Source organism: Lissotriton vulgaris, chromosome 6, assembly GCF_964263255.1.
Source record: "Lissotriton vulgaris chromosome 6, aLisVul1.2, whole genome shotgun sequence".
Taxonomy (NCBI): domain Eukaryota; kingdom Metazoa; phylum Chordata; class Amphibia; order Caudata; family Salamandridae; genus Lissotriton; species Lissotriton vulgaris.
Window position 1 is genome coordinate 523,269,617 of NC_141694.1, and position 21,357 is coordinate 523,290,973.

The following is a 21,357-nucleotide window of genomic DNA, read 5'->3' on the forward strand; positions in this document are numbered from 1 at the left end:
GTTTCACTATTGGAAGGCTACCTGTTCTCCATAGGCCAGAATGGGCTGTTAAAATTATTATATTTTACAATCCTAACTGACTAGTAAAGTTAGTTTTAACATTCTGTGTTTGAAAATACCACTTTTAGAAAGTAGGTATTTGCTTGCCTAACCTTTCAAGCTTGCCTCTGCTGGGCTGGGCATTCCTTTGTCTGGAGTTTGAGTGACCGGGCTGGGGGATTCCAGGAGACAGAATAAGTCAGCCCAGTGGTGAATAGAGAGATCTGTATCTAGATGGGTGGGAGGAGTTGCACCTGGGACGTGAATAGGACTGTGCCCACCTCCCACAGTGCTGGCTCCACCCCCTGTGGTGTGTCTGATGTCTCTGCCCTGCACTGTGAAAGAAGAGAAGGAATCATGTCAACAAGGTGCTCCAGGGCTGTGCTTTCCCTCTACAATGCTGGCCCCACCTCCTGTGGGGTGTCTGATGTTTCTGTCCTGCACTGTGAAATGAAAGGAGGAGTCTGGTAAACAGAGTGCTTCAGAACTGGTTTGAACTGGGCAAAGGCCCCTCTCCCCTCAGAGAACAAAGGATTTTGGGGTATAAATTTTGGGACCCTGATCCCATGAAATTAGAAGAAACCTTTACTGAGGAGAGGTACCTGAAGAAACTGAGGAGAGACTATTCCCAAGCTGAAGTGCTGCTTTGGGGATTGGCCTGCAGTGGTTGCTTTACTGCCAAAGGAAGGAGAAAGGAACTTTTTGTACTTTGCTTTCAACTTGTGAAGGATCTCCAAGGGCTAGGAAAAGAGCTTGCCTCCAGCTGAAGTCTCAGGGACAACAGACTTCACCCCCCAGCTCCCCAGAGTTTGGAAGTGACTGCTGCTGTTTTGGGCCTTCTGAGGTACTGCCTGTTGCAAGGAGCTGGAAGCGCGACTCACCGAGAAGATGCGTGTCGCCGTCGCTGGGCCTGACGTCGCAACTCCGAAGGAGGGTGTCGCCGCTGGAACTGTCGCACTGCACAGCATCTGGGAGAAGCGTGCTGCAACGAAGAGCAAGAGTGTCCACCCCAGAACTGTCCCCATACGCACTTGCTTTTGAAGAAGTTTGTTCATTGGACACCTCGAATAAAATAGGCTGGCTCAGAAATATCAGAAACCTCCTCATCAACATTGGGGTAAAAGGGAGCAACATTATTTGCCCATAACTACCTACCAAGAAACAAATCGAAGCAATGTACTGAGATTGGGTAGCGCAGAATGAAATCAGGGTTATCTGGTGGGGGTGACTAAGAGGAAGTTATGGACTTCAAGCTAACATGTACCCTAGAAGGATACCTTGATCTTATCCAGGTGCCAGCTGATAGAAAGCTTTACAAACAATTTAGGCGTGGCTCTCTACCCCTGAATGAATTCACAAATTCTTGGTCAGGTAACGATGCCCAGACCAAAGGCTGCCCTTGTTGCTCTGCTCCGATCGAATCAATTGACCATGCTATTTTTGGCTGTAAGCATATTTTAGACCTAGGAAAAATGGCTGCTCCTTATTTGTAAACTGTAGAAAAGTGAAGGTTTTGGATCCAACGTCTGCCCAGCCCGGATCTCAACAACAAGGAAAAAACAGAACTAGGTGGCTGGACAGGAAAATTTAGCAAAACAACTTTTTGACACGTAGTAAATATATACCACGTGAACACCGGGCTGTCATGTGCTTATCTAGGTTCCTGATCGATACTGTGACCGTATGCCCCTATTCGGCTATAAAGCCCCTTTTTCCCTATATTGGCATAACCGTTCAAGTGCGATTTTCTGAAAAGTCATCTCTGGCCTCACACGAGCAGAGCCACAGAGCCACATTCCAGCATGACTCTCTGCTACTTCCTTTGCGACCAATTAGTGCAATGACAGAGCAGCAGTCACTATCTGATATTCCTAGATAACACTCCGAGTTCTTCAACAAGATAAAAACTTAGCAAACCTGGAAATCCCCGCTTGCTATGTTTTGATTAGTAATGGAACTCTAATGAGCAACTGATAACTATCACTTCCTAGTGACATCTTTAATTGACGTCTTATGTCCAGCAAACTTGCGTCAAACCCGGCACCTGTCAGGTATAAATATTACCAACGTTGCCTTAAGCAATGAGCGAACATGTTGCTGATGCCAGCTGCCTGCATGACCCCGTGTTGGTAAAAACTAGCACTCTGTCGCTGCAGCCTGCTATCCTGTGGTGGTGAAGCTACTGATTACCATTATCGCCGCTACAGCGCGACCTATGGTGCAGTACGCTTGAGGAGCCGTGCAGCCGTCCTCTGCGAAGACATCCAGCCCAGCTGCCCGCGGACGCTGTCACCCCTCCTTCCTCGACGCGCTGAGAGAAGCCGCTGCCTTTCTCGTGCAGAGAAATCCAGTCCCGGCGCTTCCAGTTTACCCTCGCGGGTGACTGGGATATCGAGAGAGACCCCTGAAGGAGATACCAATCCTCCATCATTCTATTCAGAGGTATGGTGTTGACTAAACCCTTAGACGAGAATTCTTGAAACAAACCTTGGCAAAACCAACTTAACTTAAGCTACTTACTTACTCCCCTTCTCACGTGTTAGGCTTAGGTCAGGCACACTGGGGTAGGCTTAGTTAGAAGCACCAGTTGAGTATGTTAGCCTAATGTATATATGACTGTATATATGTTTTATTACTTTTAAACCATTGTATGGCTAAGAAACCATATCAATGCTTTTACAGTTCTATTTTGCTATTCTTATCTTACTGTACGTACTTTTTATAATAACAGTTATTGCAATTTTGGCAATACATTTCTCTTGTATGAGAAGAAAGACTGTTCAATAAATGTTAACCCTTTATTGATACACGCCCGTCTCTCTATTCTCTACATACTGTGAAAGTAAACTGCACTAGACTGACTGAGTGAAATCTATGTCTATTGTTTCACACGACCCTAGAGATCGACTCTTGATCTGAGGAGCAAAGTTGTCATGTTGCACGGTTGTTGGAAAGCTGAATCCCTTCTTGTCTGTGCCAAGGAAGCTGATCACTTCCTATGCAGAGAAGAAAGTTTCCAGTGACCTCTGAGCTAGTTGGTAACACAACCCAATTAAGTTTAGCATAGTCAGTGGAGGCCTGGAATATAAGCAGTTCCACGTCGATACTACTGTTTATGTTATTCCAATGCGCAGGGCCTAGTGGGAAACTAGGAACTACACTACATGGCGCCCAACGTTTGGTAAGGCGATAAACTAACGTAAGACTTGTAGAGTAACTCAGTCGTGCATATTTCACACCCCTTTCTCCCGTAAATACTCCAATAGACGTCTGGAGTGGGTGAAAGGTTAAAATCCGCCCGACCTTAGTAGGAAGAGATTCCTATGTAAAGCACTGGTTTATTCAACGTTGAAGGATACAGTGTTCCAAAAATATTGTGCATCTAATCTTTGTCTCCTTGGAGACCTACTCTGCAAAAACTGCATTTATACAATGTCAGTAGAAAACAACGGCACCACTGGGGCCGCAGTAGATGCGACTCAGCAAGGTCCCGAATACACAGACCCGGGTGCTATTATCATCCCGGTCCAGTTAAGAAGATCTATAACTTTAAAACTTATAGAACACGGACTGACACCTCAAGGTGGTACAGTAATTTTCGTGATAGAGGCTCACGAGTATCGTCAGACAGAGGTATTCTATTCATGGATAAACTTTCCAGCGGTAAACGCTATAACACAAGAGTTTCACTATTACAAAATAGAGGAACCTCCGGGAGAGTACGCTCCTTTCGAGGAGGTTGAAATCCCACTTAAATTTCAAGAGCACCTGCTCTGGTTTAATGGCGCCCTAAAACACAATGATCACATTACCAGGCTCGGTCCACTAGGTAGACCAGGAGCCACGTGGCCGGTTCTAGCCAGCTACACACCACATCCTGACATTGCAAAAATGTCTAAGGAAGAGCTGTTAGCACAGCTAAACACATTAATAAAAATACATAGGCAATTAGTCCAATATGTAATACGGACTGCAACAGTCCAGCCAGCTGTTAATACACCACAGCTGACCCCTCATCAGGGGAACACAAATAAAATTACACCACAGAACATACAGTCATGTCTTGGTAAAACACCCGCAAAACGGGAACAAATTCCTTTCTGGTTAGCCCAGAAAATCACTCAAATAGAGGCAGTATTTCCTGATACTACCCCTATTGAGAAACACAGAATCTTGACCATCTGCCTTCCTATGGGAATCGCACCACACGTGGAGGACTGCGACACTTGGGGTACAGTCTTTGCTTCCATTTACACAAAAACACACGGTGTTCCGTCTATGGCGGTAATACCAGACGTGCTAAAACAGATTCAAAATGAATTCGGTCCAGAACCCGCTTTAAATCTAGGTATGAAATTACTGAAAGACTTCAAGCAGGTCACGGCTATATTATTAGCCAATGTAAAGGGAGAAGCAGCATCTGTGGCGATTCGCCAGAAGTTGAGGGAAACAGATATAAAAGATCCTGTTGAGCTTGCAAAAATCATAGAAAAATGCTATGAAGAATTAGGTAGAGACAGCTTGGGTGGGAAACCAGTTAAGCCCCAACTGCTCGAAAATCCTGAAAAATTATTTATTAAAAATAATTCAAACACTCCTAAAAAGAGCTGGGATGGAAATAAACAATCCACTCCCAAGGAAAAAGTTTTCCAGTCCAGAGGAAGGTCTCCTCGACGGAGGGAAAGAACTCCGACTCGAGAACGCCAGTCTCCCCAACGGGAGCCCTCTGAGAAAAGATATAACCTTAGAAATAGGGATAATATAAAAAAACCTGATAGATATCAAAGTATTGATACACGTCCCTCTCGATCTTTTCCACAGAATTCGGAAAGAAGAGGACGGTCAGACCCAGGAGAGCACACCAAGTCCAAAGACAAGGAACCTGCTCAAAATAAGAAATCTCAATTTCTTAAAAAGAAGGTAGCCAGTATTAGAGTAATCAACCATGCCGAGAATACTGAGGACACAGTTGAAAAACGGGGAGTGGGCATTGACAATGTTGGACAGTGCAGCAGAAATCAGTATAGCACGCAAGATCTTGATGAGTCATCTGGAGACAGTGGACACGAATGAATACATTCAGGTTGAAACTGCCGACACCAGACTTAGCGAGCCCCATAAAATATACGAAATAACATTGCGTATAGAGGGTGATAAGACTAGGAAAATTAAGGGTCTATTTTGGGATAAGCTCTCAAAAGGCTATGATATTCTGTTAGCTGAAAAAGATTGGCCCCCAGAGTTTGTCAGGGAGTGCCCTCGTGGCGAAGAAGTGATTATGCCTGCCTTCTCGAATCACATACCGATTCACAAAAAATACACATATGCAAGGAAATGGGCTGTAGCCCAGGCACCTGCATTGTATAAAAATCATGTAGGATGGGATGAGGATTCACCGCCTCACAAAATCCAACTAAAAAGTGAACCAACTGCCCAACGGCAGTATCCCATAAAGCAAGAAGCTAAAAAACAAGTCAGGGAGATCTTAGATCAACTTGAGTACCAGGGGGTGATTGAAACATGCACCTCTCAAATGAACAATCCTTTGTTTCCTGTCTCCAAGCCAGACAATTCATATCGTCTAGTTTTGGACTACAGACACCTTAATACATGTTGCAAAACTTTTGCAGTACAAAACTCGCATAGTGCAGCCCTAATGAATAACATAGTTAGGAAAAAATACAAAACGACATTAGACATTTCTAATGGTTTCTTTTGTCAAACTATTGCACCAGAAAGCAGATACTTGACCGCTTTCTCCGCATTTGGGTCACAGAAAAAATTCTGTCGACTCCCACAGGGGTTCAAGAACAGCCCAGGACTATTCTCAGCCAGGGTAACAGAGTTACTACAAATCTATGATGATGAAGCATTATCTTACGTAGATGATATTTATCTCACAGACGACGACTTGGATACTCACTTGAAAAGAGTGAACACCATTATACTTGGGTTCGCAGCAGAGGGTTACAAATTCAACTTTAAAAAGTCTCGAATTGCCCATCTGACAGTATTATTCTTAGGGTACGAATTATCAAGTGAAGGGAAAAGCCTAGCGGACAACTTCTTAGAGAAGTGCGCTGTACTCCAAGCTCCAAAAACGCTGAAGAATTTACAATCCATACTAGGTTTTCTGAATTTCGGAAGAACTTACATACTAAATTACGCAGAGAGGGTTAAACCTCTCTACGAACTAATAAAACCTGATTTAAAACAAATCAATTGGACTCAAAAACACACAGAAATTTTGAGATCACTGCAAACAGACATGTTAGCAAAAACAAAATTAGATACACGTGACAACACACGTGATCTTGTAATCCGAGTCATCCCAGGAAGATGCGGATTCACATACCTAACCTCTAATGAGGGAGAAAAGGTACCAATAGCTTACAAATCACATTTGTACACAAGGGCTGAAATAAAATTCAGTTCAACGGAGAAAATTCTAACTGCGGTTCAGACTGCTGTAGCGAAAGAAAGGCCCCTAGCACAAGGTAAACGAATAATAATCGTAACTCCTATACCGGCTTTAGAAGCGGTAACTAAAGCAAGCATTCCTAATGCTAAAGCTTTGCATCCGAGATGGATTCAGTGGGTTAATTCTCTTGCTGCAACAGACGTAGTTTACGAATTTGATCCTAACTTAAAAACACAGGAATTTTTACAATATGAATATGAATGTCCTCTGCCAATTGAAATCCTGCCTCTCGAAGAATACGGAAGTATTATATATACTGACGGATCAGCACAACCCGCAGTTGGGGGTAAGCAAGCTTACAGTGCTGCGTGCGCGATTGTTAAAGGTCGCTGGCACAAAGGAAAATTTAGACCATTGGTCACTAAAACACAATCTCTAGGAGATTGCTCGGCTCAACGAGCTGAATTAGTAGCATTTAAGATGGCGCTAGAAAATACTGATCGCGAATTCCCCACACTAATAGTGTGCGATTCTTTTTATTGCGTACAATCTTATAATGAATACTTGCAGAATTGGGTGGAAAATGGTTTCAAAGATGCAAAAGGTGGCACAATAAAGCATAAAATGCTTTGGGAACAGGTAGTTCTTTTACAAAAAGAACTACAAAAGACTCACGTGATACATACACTGAGTCATCAACGTGATGGCGTTCACGTTGCAGGGAATTCATTGGCTGATGAAGCCGCGAAGGCAGCTGTGCAAACGGCTTCCGTAGCTGCGATAACTCGGTCACAAACAAAAATAGACAGCGATGTTCTACAAGCTGTCAGTGCGTCAGTAAAAAATGATAAGAAAACACTCCCAAAAGGCTTTCCTGAAAAGTACTTGTACTTAACGGATACAAATAATGTTCCTTTTGCTCGAATCCCTGGAGTGGGGGATAGAGTAATTCCAAACAAGGAACACAGACTAGGACTAATAAAAGCGGCACACGAAGGGCTTGCTTCTGCACACGCTGGCGTTTCCGCAACAGTATCACTATTAAAACAGAGATATTGGTGGCCTCGCTTGAGAATACAAACTAAAAAGTATGTATTAGAATGCGACATATGCCAAAGGATAAAAGTATCAACAGTGAAACGACCAGCGCAGACACCCCTTCTCATCTCGGATAAACCATTTGCATGTGTTTACCTGGACCACTGTGGTCCCCTACAAAGGGACGGTAACTATAGATATATCATGGTAGCAGTGGATTCCTGTACGAGGTTCATATGGATGTGGCCCCAGCGCTCGGCTGACGCTAGAACGGTTATAAAAGATTTGCGAGTCTTTATCGGCACATACGCAATTAGCACGTTCCATTCTGACCAGGGTCCTGCTTTCAGCTCTCGAGCCTATAAGGAGGCCATGGCCAGCATGGGAATTGGGTTGCGGTATTCTTGTCCGTCGCATCCCGAAGGGAATAGTGTGGTAGAAAGAAAAAACCGGGACATAAAGCAATCTATAACAGCGAAGGTATTAGGTTCAGGCGCTGGGTGGGTCAAACATTTAATAAGTGTCCAGACTAGTCTTAACAACATGCCAAGAAATTCTCTAAAAGGTTTCAGCCCATACGAACTATTGTTCGGAATAAGAATGAACGTTCAGGACCTCGATAGTCAGATGTCAGTGGTACAAGCAGAAACAAAGCAGTTTGAAGTAAAAGACCGTTTGGCTGTTTTACAGGAACTGAATGAAACAAGAAAATCATTAAGCAACATAAAGTTAAAGCAACAGCCAAATACCACTGACGAGGCACCACCCGCAACAGCCCCAGCAAGGCCTGTCTGGATTCCAAAGATTGGGGATCTAGTCAGAGAAAAGATCGCGGTTAAGAAGGAATTTGGGCCTTCTTACAGAAAAGCAGTACCTGTCTTAGCAGTCACCGGAACAAGAATAGTTGTGCTACCGCCCCTTGCTGGTAAAAAGGAGAACAGAGTCGTGTCCATCGATCTGGTAAAACCACAAGCATGTGGCCTATAATCAACAGTAGGCCCAGTGGACTCCCAAGAAACAACAGAATACCCAAACTTGCAACAATCCAAGAGGTTCAAACTGAAAGACTCATCACATTCGATCAGCCTGCAGTGCACAATGAAGGACTATGCAATAATGCCATGGAACTCGTGCCTCTTGAAACACAGATTGAAACAGTTCGTCAAGAAACAACACCAGTCTACAATGATGTGGCATCAGAAAGTGCTACCGAGAGACAGATTGAAAGAACAATCCCATCAATTGACAGAACTGCCTCTGGTTATTTCATCAACTTCGACAACTTCTCTGAAGATGAAAACGATCCCGAAGTGATGCCAGAAACAAAAAAGTATTCTAAAGAAAATACAACAGGACTCCTTCAACAAATCAAAGAACTATATCTGGATTCACCGTTGATTGAGCATTGGATTATCTCAGGGGTATTCATACTCCTACTATGCCTAATTTTAGTTTTAATTTTAGGGAAGTTCATTACAATTGAATGGACACAGCAAGTCAGAACATCAACCTAGTCCTGAAACCACACAGATCATCCCACGTGAAGAAAAGAGAACTGTCAACAGTAAATGTCACAGCAATTCCAATACCTGGTGGGGTAGTATGGGAGAAAACAGACTATGAGATCTATGGTCCGGTCGAAATCCTGAAGTATCCTCATCAACTAAAGGTTTCCTTAAGTGACTTTTTGACACCAAGTACACTCTCTGATGATTGGGACTTTAACAGTATTAATGACATGATGTCTGATTTAGTAATGTCAGCTAGATTCACAGATCATGATTATTTACAAGGTTCATCTAGTTATGAGCAGTTATTCTGTTACACCCACTATGGGGATCATTACTTGCATAAATCTGCACAGCCTAGAAATGTTTTTATGTATAATCAATGGGAACATTGTTCTACACCACCTAAAAGCAGTTCTAAAGCATTTTTTGAGAAATTCAAATATTTTTCAGGGTTTAACACCAGTGATGCAGAAACGTTTTATTATAAACTGTTAGATAAACCAGGAATGAAAACAATGCTGACAAATTCTAAATTGATATATTCAGAAGCATTTTATGACAAAATGATGACATTTGGTTTTGATTATTGGAAAAATAATATTGAAACGAAAACAATTTGGGGTACAAAAGATTGGCAGGTGCAAGGCATAGAAGCACTTTTTAGAACCTGCATGATACCAGAACAAATGTTGTTTTTAAATGACACTGTACACCAAACATCTTGTCTTGGCCTAGCCAAGAACAAAGAAATGAAAACACCGTCTATACCAAAGCCAATACCTGAAAATGCAACAGCTGATATTGAGTTAGACGTGTCACAAATTTTACATTTCAACAGAACACATCCTGATTGGAAAAAGTGGTTAATCTGGCCTACAGACACAAATAGCTGTCAAGATAGATTCCTGAATAAAACACAGGGTTTAAAAATGACCAGATTAGACCCTAGATATTCCCAGAGACAACATCCAGGAATTATAACCACATACAGTGTAGGGAAACTCTGCCTTGAATGGCTAACTACATCCACACTGGCTGAAATTAAGCAACACTTGTCTTTATTAAAAGATGGTGCTGATTTGCGCGACTTCATTCTTGGTCCACGCAAACAGCGTCAAAAGCGTTTCATAGCGACCAGCATCTATGCTGCTTACAACGAGGCTTGGAAAGTAAAGCAAATTGAAACTGCTGAAAAGATACGAGAAATTGATCGTATTAATTTGGAAAAATCACTTTCTGTGGTAGACAATGGGTTAATGACTCTGTCTTCCAGAATATATTCTTTGGACAATATTGTATCCTCTGCCTTTGATGTGATAGACAGGGATTTGCTAATGTTACAACATGGCCAGTCTCAATTACGCTCTATTATAGAACTAGGCTGGACGCTGCAAAATCTTCGTTCAGGCTATGTGCCTTGGCGTCTGATAAACACAACGTCATTATTTTCCATTTTTAACCTTACTGATAAACAGATCAGTTTGGCACAGAAAGGAGCAGACTATACAATCTTGAGCATCGAGAAACTCGAGAGATTACCATTGACAATGTCAGAGAGTCCTGTCATTGAATGGATAATACACGGAATTATCACAATTCCGATAACAACTTTCCGCTTTAAAAAATGCCTTGAATACATACCTGCTGGCCAGTATGAACAATTGGGTAAGGGATATGTTAAATCCGAATGGAAATTACCATACACTCATTCTTGCTATAGTGACAGCGACAAAAATGTATTTCTTAGTGGTGAAAATTGTAAACACTCACTGAGCGGTATACTTTTGTGTCAGGGTATTAATTTACACGGAGCATGTGATGGCAATTCAAACAACCTTTCATGCCACCAGCTAGTCACACCTACAACTCAGATAGAGCCCTTCTTTATGCAACTCGCAAACGGGAGTTACATTCTAAGAACGGATCACAGGTGCTGTGGCCTCGCGCCCGGAAAAAGTTATCTAGTACAAGTAACGTCCATGGTCAAATGTTGCATGCAAGCATTGTTCCCGAGCGGGCCTCCAGACTTAGTGACTCCCCTCTGGCCTCGTCTGAATCTCTATTCTATACGAATTGATACATTAAGCAAAATGAAATCTGTGCTTTTACAGACAACCGTGCCTATAACGTCATCTAAAGAGACGTATGATCTTCTAGTCGCAAGGACGGCTACTGAGGTCCATGACCTTTTATCAACAAATTGCCCTGTGCATTTCGTACAAATGCTCGACCAACTCCTTAACATGTCTAGTGCTACAAGCATCCCAGGCATATTTAAGACAGTCTTTACGGGACTGCTGACACCCTTCCAGGCAATTTTGGGAATCTTTCCTAATTTTGTGCACTCCATCTTTGGTGGTATTCCACTATTTTTTGGACTCATCGCAGGGATTCTATTTTTGACCCTCCTGCTACGTTATGGCAAGCCTCGGCTCAGACATAGCTCCCATGGGAATGGAAGAAACAATCCTAGCAATGCGCTACAGGGACAGGATAACTAACTTCCTCGGATTGGCCAGGCTGAGAGATCTAAATATGACCTGGTTCCTTTCATTCAGACCAATATGGCAAAATTGCATTTTACCTGTGCTACGGTGTATGCTTTGCGGCGATGAATGCGTGTTGGACATCTGTCTTTCACTTCCATCAGCAGTACCAATGGACGTCGATACTTTGCTCAGTCCAATAACGGCTCACGCATTGTGTTGTCCCCAGCGGCTACCAATCCTGATGACGGCATTCGTGGAGACTCCTGTGCTACATCCAAGTGGTAACAGTGGAGCGAGTGACAAAAGCAACATCATCCAGGTACAACGTTCTGTGAGCAGAGCTGGTCCTGTCTTCGATGACAGCAATCATTCTCACACCTGCCAAGTTACAGCGCTATCTAATTTGGTTGAACTATCACCTGATTTTGTAGACCAATTCTTTGCGAGCCTGTCTGATACGATGTTCTCACCCACAGAGAAACAATAACTTTTGAGAAGCTTTCCGACACACAGCGTTCCCATGAACTCTGAATTCGGCCTTCAGTTTTGATCAACATAAAACTGCCAGGAGCTTTGGTAAACTGATTTTTCTTTGAATTGGACAATTTTTTAATATTAACCCTTTCCTTTTGGCACGAACAATTCTTTGCTTAACGTAAAAACTATTCTTAGAGAACAGAAGCTTCACACTTCTATTTCTAAAAAAAACACATCTAGAGACATAACAACATAACACCAGCCTCTAGCACACATATTATTACAATGCATTTTTATGTGATGATTTATCTCGCATTTCTTCTGTCAGAGATACTTCATGTGTAATTCTTTATGCATAATCGTTCATTGATTTCATATGCAATAATTTTTGAATGATTACTATGCTTTTAAAACTACGTACAGTACCTAAATTCCATGTATTACAAGTACGCCTATTTCGAATGCATTTATGTATTTTGGGGTGGGCTATGTTACACCATGTTACACATGCATCTAATTGCTTAGTTTTAGTAATTTTGATGGACATGAATTCGTGGAGTGGGTGTCATGTGCTTATCTAGGTTCCTGATCGATACTGTGACCTTATGCCCCTATTCGGCTATAAAGCCCCTTTTTCCCTATATTGGCATAACCGTTCAAGTGCGATTTTCTGAAAAGTCATCTCTGGCCTCACACGAGCAGAGCCACAGAGCCACATTCCAGCATGACTCTCTGCTACTTCCTTTGCGACCAATTAGTGCAATGACAGAGCAGCAGTCACTATCTGATATTCCTAGATAACACTCCGAGTTCTTCAACAAGATAAAAACTTAGCAAACCTGGAAATCCCCGCTTGCTATGTTTTGATTAGTAATGGAACTCTAATGAGCAACTGATAACTATCACTTCCTAGTGACATCTTTAATTGACGTCTTATGTCCAGCAAACTTGCGTCAAACCCGGCACCTGTCAGGTATAAATATTACCAACGTTGCCTTAAGCAATGAGCGAACATGTTGCTGATGCCAGCTGCCTGCATGACCCCGTGTTGGTAAAAACTAGCACTCTGTCGCTGCAGCCTGCTATCCTGTGGTGGTGAAGCTACTGATTACCATTATCGCCGCTACAGCGCGACCTATGGTGCAGTACGCTTGAGGAGCCGTGCAGCCGTCCTCTGCGAAGACATCCAGCCCAGCTGCCCGCGGACGCTGTCACCCCTCCTTCCTCGACGCGCTGAGAGAAGCCGCTGCCTTTCTCGTGCAGAGAAATCCAGTCCCGGCGCTTCCAGTTTACCCTCGCGGGTGACTGGGATATCGAGAGAGACCCCTGAAGGAGATACCAATCCTCCATCATTCTATTCAGAGGTATGGTGTTGACTAAACCCTTAGACGAGAATTCTTGAAACAAACCTTGGCAAAACCAACTTAACTTAAGCTACTTACTTACTCCCCTTCTCACGTGTTAGGCTTAGGTCAGGCACACTGGGGTAGGCTTAGTTAGAAGCACCAGTTGAGTATGTTAGCCTAATGTATATATGACTGTATATATGTTTTATTACTTTTAAACCATTGTATGGCTAAGAAACCATATCAATGCTTTTACAGTTCTATTTTGCTATTCTTATCTTACTGTACGTACTTTTTATAATAACAGTTATTGCAATTGTGGCAATACATTTCTCTTGTATGAGAAGAAAGACTGTTCAATAAATGTTAACCCTTTATTGATACACGCCCGTCTCTCTATTCTCTACATACTGTGAAAGTAAACTGCACTAGACTGACTGAGTGAAATCTATGTCTATTGTTTCACACGACCCTAGAGATCGACTCTTGATCTGAGGAGCAAAGTTGTCATGTTGCACGGTTGTTGGAAAGCTGAATCCCTTCTTGTCTGTGCCAAGGAAGCTGATCACTTCCTATGCAGAGAAGAAAGTTTCCAGTGACCTCTGAGCTAGTTGGTAACACAACCCAATTAAGTTTAGCATAGTCAGTGGAGGCCTGGAAAATAAGCAGTTCCACGTCGATACTACTGTTTATGTTATTCCAATGCGCAGGGCCTAGTGGGAAACTAGGAACTACACTACAGGGCAAGAATCCCAAAGCAAATTTATTTTCTTTTTTTAACTCAAGTTATTAAGGATTCAGGAGCACAAACACAAACAAAACAATTGTTATGACAGTGGATTCATGGAAACAGTATCTACAAATATACAATTTTTACAAATTTACAACATTTACAAACATAAATCAAGCAACACAATTAGGCGAGACACACCAAAACAATACAAAAATCAGTGAACAATGTGAATTGTGATACTCTACAGTGAAAAAACTTTAAAGAATAAAGAGCCTGCCTGTCAACCAGTCCTGTGGTTCAATGTTTTATAACCGGGTTGCTCAACTAGGATCCAAAAGAATTGGTAAAGTTCTATCCTAGGGGCACCACAGGACTGGTTGACAGGCAGGCTCTTTATTCCATCATCTCCGCCTGTCCCATGGTCCCATAGTCCGATGGACTGGTCACATTTTCGCTTTAAATCCTAAAGTTTTTTCACTGTAGAGTATCACAATTCACATTGTTCACTGATTGTTTTGGTGTGTCTCGCCGAATTGTGTTGCTTGATTTATGTTTGTAAATGTTGTAAATTTGTAAAAATTGTATATTTGTAGATACTGTTTCCATGAATCCACTGTCATAACAGTTGTTTTGTTTGTGTTCGTGCTCCTGAATCCTTAATAACTTGAGTTAAAAAAAGAAAATAAATTTGCTTTGGGATTCTTGCCCGGTGTTCACGTGGTATATATTTACTACGTGTCAAAAAGTTGTTTTGCTAAATTTTCCTGTCCAGCCACCTAGTTCTGTTTTTTCCTTATTTGTAAACAGCATGGAACCTGTGACTTTCGGGCAGCTTTGCGGACACCACAACCAGACACGAGACTATTATTTGTGTGAGCAACAGCAAAGTTCCTGGGCCATTTGTCAGGAATTAGAAGAAAGGCCCAGAGACTTATTTTGTCATCCCCTTTAAAAGGCCCATAACACGGTATATCCCCAGTAGGTTTAGCTGGCGGAGGAATTTAGTCGAAACTTTATGGAGTGCTGGTAACTGTGCACCTATTCATGCCTCGATTTTTATGTGATCTTGTGCCGTCGGTAGCATTATTGTAACAGTATAATGTACATTACCTTAGTGTTATTGCCTTAAACAACTTTGTGTATTTACAAACTAGGCATCATGAATTGATTAGCTAGATGCGTTTTAAGGCAGTCATTAAACCGTTTTAGATTCAAGAGAAAGATTGTGTTTTTAAAGTTATTTCTTCAGCTTTTATGTGTAATGAAGGTTTTTAACATATCTAAATTTTACGGGGCTGAACATATGCATGTTGCACTTTCATGTCCGATGACGGAATACAGTTATTGAAAGAAAAGATGAGTTAAAACTGCCACTAGATTAAACATATCTCTCTCCAGCAGAAACATTATTCACCAGAGTTATCTTGACAATTTTATTGTTGCTTGAAAACTGCTGGGCACTCAAGGAACTCTGAATCCCATAAGCTATTTCTAAACATGGCATGCCAGAGAGCAGCGCCTGGGGAGGCTGCACCGGTTGCACCACCCTAGAGCGGGCCCTGGTGCACACCAAGAAGGAGAACTGGAAAATTATGGTGGAGATGAAGGCACGACCTGCCACCTGCTCCTGCTAACTCTTTGTTAGCCCCGTCCTATCAAATAGCGACTGGGCCAAATATTACTAATTCATGCTGAAAAGAGTATTGTTTATAAAACATTTTATTGCATTTAAAAATGTAGCTTGTTAGGTTACACAAATCAAAGTGGCCATGCGGTATCTGAATATTGGCGAAAAATACTGCTTTGATGCTAATTTTTACTTACCCTTAAGCGATTCATCTTTAAACGAACCAGCCCTAATTTGCCTGTGTAATAACTTATTTTCAGACTAAATCACACTCGGGCTTTATCGCTCGCAATAATTAAATAGAGAGAGAACAAACAATCGGTCCAGATTTATCAAAAAAGCTAACAAAATGAAAAAGCAAATAAATAGAATTAAAAAGCAAAAATATTGGCCTAAACATTTAAATATCCACTTGCAGTATTCCTCGCTTTTAGGCTTAGCACTGCTGCAGCGTCCAGAATACATTACCGTCGAAAAAGCATAGAAGCAATACGACCAACAAACGTCATCCGGAAATTACAGTTCCTCGAAGAAAGGTATGTTTTAGCGTGCAGGTTGTCATGCCAGGGGAAATAAACTGCTAATCTGTTATCAAAAGCCCCGTATCCAAGGTAAAAAAAATGAGAGCGGAAATGCACAGTTGTAACGCCTTGCATTCCAAGTAAACAGGGTAATAAATTCCAACCTCGAATTTGCATGCTTTAATCCGTGAGCTGTCGAGAGCAAGCATCTTTGAAGAGGAGAGGGATACTGTTTGCAACTGTGAAGATGCGCAAAACAGAGCAAACAGACACGACTGTATTTTATAATGTGATGAATGCAGACACCAGGTTGTCTTTAATATCTAAATATAGGATTACATTTCACTGGTTTTAGTTTTTGGGGGAATTCAAAACAGGAGCAAAATAGTTTGTTTTGGCCTCATGATCACTTTACTAATATCATAAGATTGCCTACAAAGACTCCAATCGATCTCTGTTCCATAACTGAAGAAACATCAGTTGTACTACAGGGTATTAACATAACAGAGTGCAAGGATGGGTGTTCAAAATACATTTGTTTTCTAAATAATTAAGAGGGGGAAGGTAGAAGCTTGTAAGGATTCACTCAACTTCCATAGGGTGCATTATCATGATTCAAAAGGAGAGTGGCCCCCACTAGTCTAAGGGCCTCATTATGAGTTTGGCAGTCGTCTTGCAGTACTGTCACCTCTGCGCTTGCCAGATGATCGCCAAGCCTGTGTTGCACCCGCCCGCCGGATTCTGAGTTGAATCAAGGGTGGGCGGGTGGTACGGCAGCGATGTCATAGAGGCGGCTGTGTTAGACTCATATGAGAGCCTTAACAGCAGAATGCTTCCATAGCAGCTCCTGCAACACATTCCTGCATAGTATGGCATGCACCATGTTGTGCATGCCACACTGTGCAGGAACATGGTGCTATTGAAGGGGGGGCACCATATGTGCCCCCCCTGCAAGCACCCCCAGGCCCAGAAGCAGTTACATCCCTGCCACCCTTATCATGGTGAGATCACCACCATAAAATTGATGGTAGTATTGAAACCCAAAATTTGCTTGGCCGTGCTGTAGCAGCATATTCCTGCCCCTTTTTACGGTGCCACCTCTGCAGGGTCCTGCATCCCAAGGGACACTGTAATCCCGTGGCGTTCCGACAGTTACACTCAAGATATGGTGTGCAGACCAACAGTAGTGGCAGTGATCAGACTGTCACCGAGAGTATGGTGGTCCTAGTACTGCCGTACTCGTAATGAGGCCCTAAGTATCAGAGTCCTTTAAGCGGTGTAAATAATCGCTATTAGGGTGTCTTATATAGTAGCATCATCATTGGGTTCTGCACCTGGTTCCTCGCTTCTCCAGGTGAGTAAAACCTCCATCTGGAGGGAGATATTGATGTGAACTGTGTGGTAAAAGATACAATTAACTCCTACACCTTAAAAAGGGAATTTTAATGTTAACAGAAAGTATTGGGGAATGGTTAAAAGGTGAATGTAGTCAGGCTATTCAGATGCATTACAGTCCTTAGCATTACGCACAAGTGTACAACATTTTTTGGCCTCTGTTGCCCTTATGGGTCCTTGGCCTTCATCAGGACTTTTTTTGTAGTCACATACCTTATACATTGTTTTTGGGCCTTTTTCCAGTAAGTACACTTCACTCACTTGTCTTTGTTATTACTGTATAAGGAAATCTTTTTTACAGGCATGTATCATGCCACTAGCTTGGGGAAAATGAGAAGATGAGAAGGGTCAGTACATGGTTATTTAGACAAACATTTTCATGTCTGTGACTGATTTTATGTTTTCCGAAAGTGAAGCTATTCTTTTTGCATGCAACAACACTCAGTACGTGCAGGTAATGTTAAAACTGCACTGAATAATTTTTTTGCATGCAATTCCTTCTGTGTTTTGTAAGTGGTGCAGTACATTGACTGAAAAAAAAGTGCAAATGTTTGGAGGAACCACCGAGATCAGGTCAAGAGCAATCAGCTGAAGGCGAAGGTTTTTTGATGTTGAATTGGAAAACTAATTTGACAGCGAATTTCTACAACATGTAACTTATCTCCTGAAGCCCCATTCAGATGCTCCATGGAGCACCCATTGGGCTTTTTTGATTCACATCTTTTTTTAAGGTGACTGTAGAATTCTTTATTAGGCTAAACAATTACGTTCTACCTACCTGCATGCAGTCATGAATCAACATCAAGGATGCCTATGTGTACTGGTGATATCTCTAAGGCACACTAAACCCTGATTTACCGCAGGAGCTCCAAAATAGGTCCATAAAGTAGTGGTGGCTCCTCCGCTAAGGCGGAGGAGCATCGTCCTACTGCTTTGCAGCAGTAAAATAATGGAGCATGATAATTACTCAATGTTAGTATCATTGTATGTTTTCATGCTGCAGCAACTTTGCGGGTGGGGCAGGGCTGGGCTGCTCACACAGGAGCAGCGGGAGAAGCGGTCTGCCCACTCCAGATGCACTTAAATGCTTGGCCGAACGTCTCAGGCAGGCCAAACAGTCATGAGCATTTCGCCTTTTCTCCAACCAAGCTGCAGTACAGCCTGGGTGGAGGACATGCCCAGGTTCTCACTGCCTGTCTGAGTGCCAAACCACGGTTCCCAGACCGATCACAACATTACCTTGCAGCGTTGTGATTGGCTATGGGGAGCCAGGTGCTTCCTGCTTCCTGTTCTGGCCGGGAGAGACAATAGAGGGACGATTGATGAGAGTTGCAGCAATCAGTTACATGTTTTCTTTTTTTTTTTACACCCTCTTAGCCCCACTCGAATTGGTGTTGCCTGCTACTGTCAATAAGGGGGACATCCACAATAGATTCTCGGAATAAATATTGACTGTGTAAACAATGATCATTTTTTTAGCTGTGTTTAAATGTATCTCATTTTGGTCTGGAAAATCTGGTATGAACCCTGGTTTCTACTTCTATTGTCAACAACCACACTTAAACCTTAGCATAGGAAGGGTCAGCAGCCTTTCCCTGCTAACGTCCTGCCATTTTCCCTTGAACATAATTACAAAATGAAGACGGGAGGTGGTTTTATCCAATCAGATGGTGGTATTTCCTACCACTCCCATGCTCATGATTACCATTGCATTGAAATGTGGTTCCGCTACTTGCAGCTCAAACATGGTTAGATGGAAAGGCAGAATAATGGTAGGGTGGCAATAGAACTCACTCTGTATCTTCAACTTCCTCATGCTGAGATTCAGAGAGTCCAGTAAAGATGCTGTTCTGGCCTGCTAAGTAAACAAGATAATCAAAGGGGACTTCTGGAAATCCTTGAACCTGCAAGGTGGAACAGTGATTCCCATCACACCTGCATCCTGGGTAACAACACCCCTGCATTCATCACCATTCTGATATATTCTGTCCTCCAATCATTTACATATCATCTATGGTGGCCATTCAATAAAAGTGAGATTTGATGGTATGACAGACTAGGATTGGAGACAGTGCCTCTTCTCAACTACCAATATGGTCTTCGAATTTTTGTTTACTTTTTTCAACTTTCCCGTTGTCTTTGATTAAATCTTTTTTTCACATGGTTTCCTAACAAGTTATTATACCACATCTCTTGATCGGCTTGGCTGTTTTGACTAATGTTTTCCACAATCTTCTTGCTCAAATTATTACTTGAGCCTGGTCAGTGGAGTTTGCATTCTTTATTTACTACTATATTGTTTTTGGTTCATTTATTTAGCTTTATATAAAACAGACATTTTCTTTCAGATTAGCCTTGGTACTCAGCTCTAACTCCAGAAGTTGAGACAAGTTTACATTACTGAACGTGGTTTACCCTTGAAGACCTTCCTGTTTGGCAGTGTGGGAGCTCAGTCACAGACTCATATCAAGACTGTGATCGCTATCCTCTCCTAGTTTAGCAGTCGCATTCCTTACACATTACATTTGCTTCATTGTTTTGTCTGAGGACGCTGAGTGGTAACGTATATTCAAAATCATTGGAACAACTAGCAAAATGTAAAGAGCAACTTTGCCAAAATAAGATGTAAAGAAATTGTTTGTATAGATGTATTATTAATCAGTGTTCAAATCTGACTTCTTGCTACAGAGGATGTAAAAATTCTGCAATTCTTTATTATTAGCTCGATTTCACCCACATTATCTACAATCTTCAAAATAAATACAGTAGGATTGGAATGTGTTTGAACTCCAATTAGAACATTGGAATGTTGGGAGCTCCAGTGAAAACAATGGAGTGCTCGGAGCTTCTAATGGCCTGTAGAAGCCCGGAGCTCCAACATTTCAATGTTGTTCTTCACAGCTATTGCTGTGAACAGAGGCCTCCCGGAGCCCAAGGAGATTTCAAACACCTTGGGCTCCGTGAGGCTTTTGTTTTATTTGTTAGAACATTCTTTCCTCTAGTGAAGGGATGTTCTAATAGCCTTGCAGCCCTCTTTAGCTGGTTATACCAGCATTAAAGTCCTGTTCCTTTGTTAAAGCTGGAGCAGGCCTTTAACCCCTTCCATGCTCATGACGAGCTCATCTCGTCATGCAGTACACTGCTCGTGTGCTTATGACGAGCTGAGCTCGTCATGAACAATGGGATTTCAAGGAGTGCGGCATCCAAGGAGAATTGCTGCAGCAGTCAAGGTGTTAATGGCTGGCAAAGCCTGGTACGGGGGGGGGGCATAAGGATATATTAAGAGTCGGTGTACTGTTTAAGTTATTATTAATTCCTCCTACGCTGAATAAAAAGTGCTCACAATCCCAATCCCAAATCTTTCATAATGATGGGCAACAACAAGTGATATGGGTGACTTGTTTTATATGCCTTTCTGATTTCCACAAGGGAAAATACACTCCAACAAGCACACAATCATACATTAATGCTGTAGGGATATTGTCTGTGAAGATCTTCATTATTATTTCTCTTCTGCAAAAGTGAATCAATGAAATATTTGCTTCAGTTTTAAGTAGCTGTGTTCATCTAAAGGATCTCGTAGTAACTTGAAAAGTTTGTCCTAAGTGATTGATGTGCGAATGCACCAGTCAAAAGTGATTTTGTAAGTAATAGAGATGTTATATGATATATTGAATGAGGCCTCTTTCAATTTAGTTGTATCTTTCCAGTTATATGTAAGAACAGTTCTTGTTTGCATCCAAGATAATTAAAAAGTAAA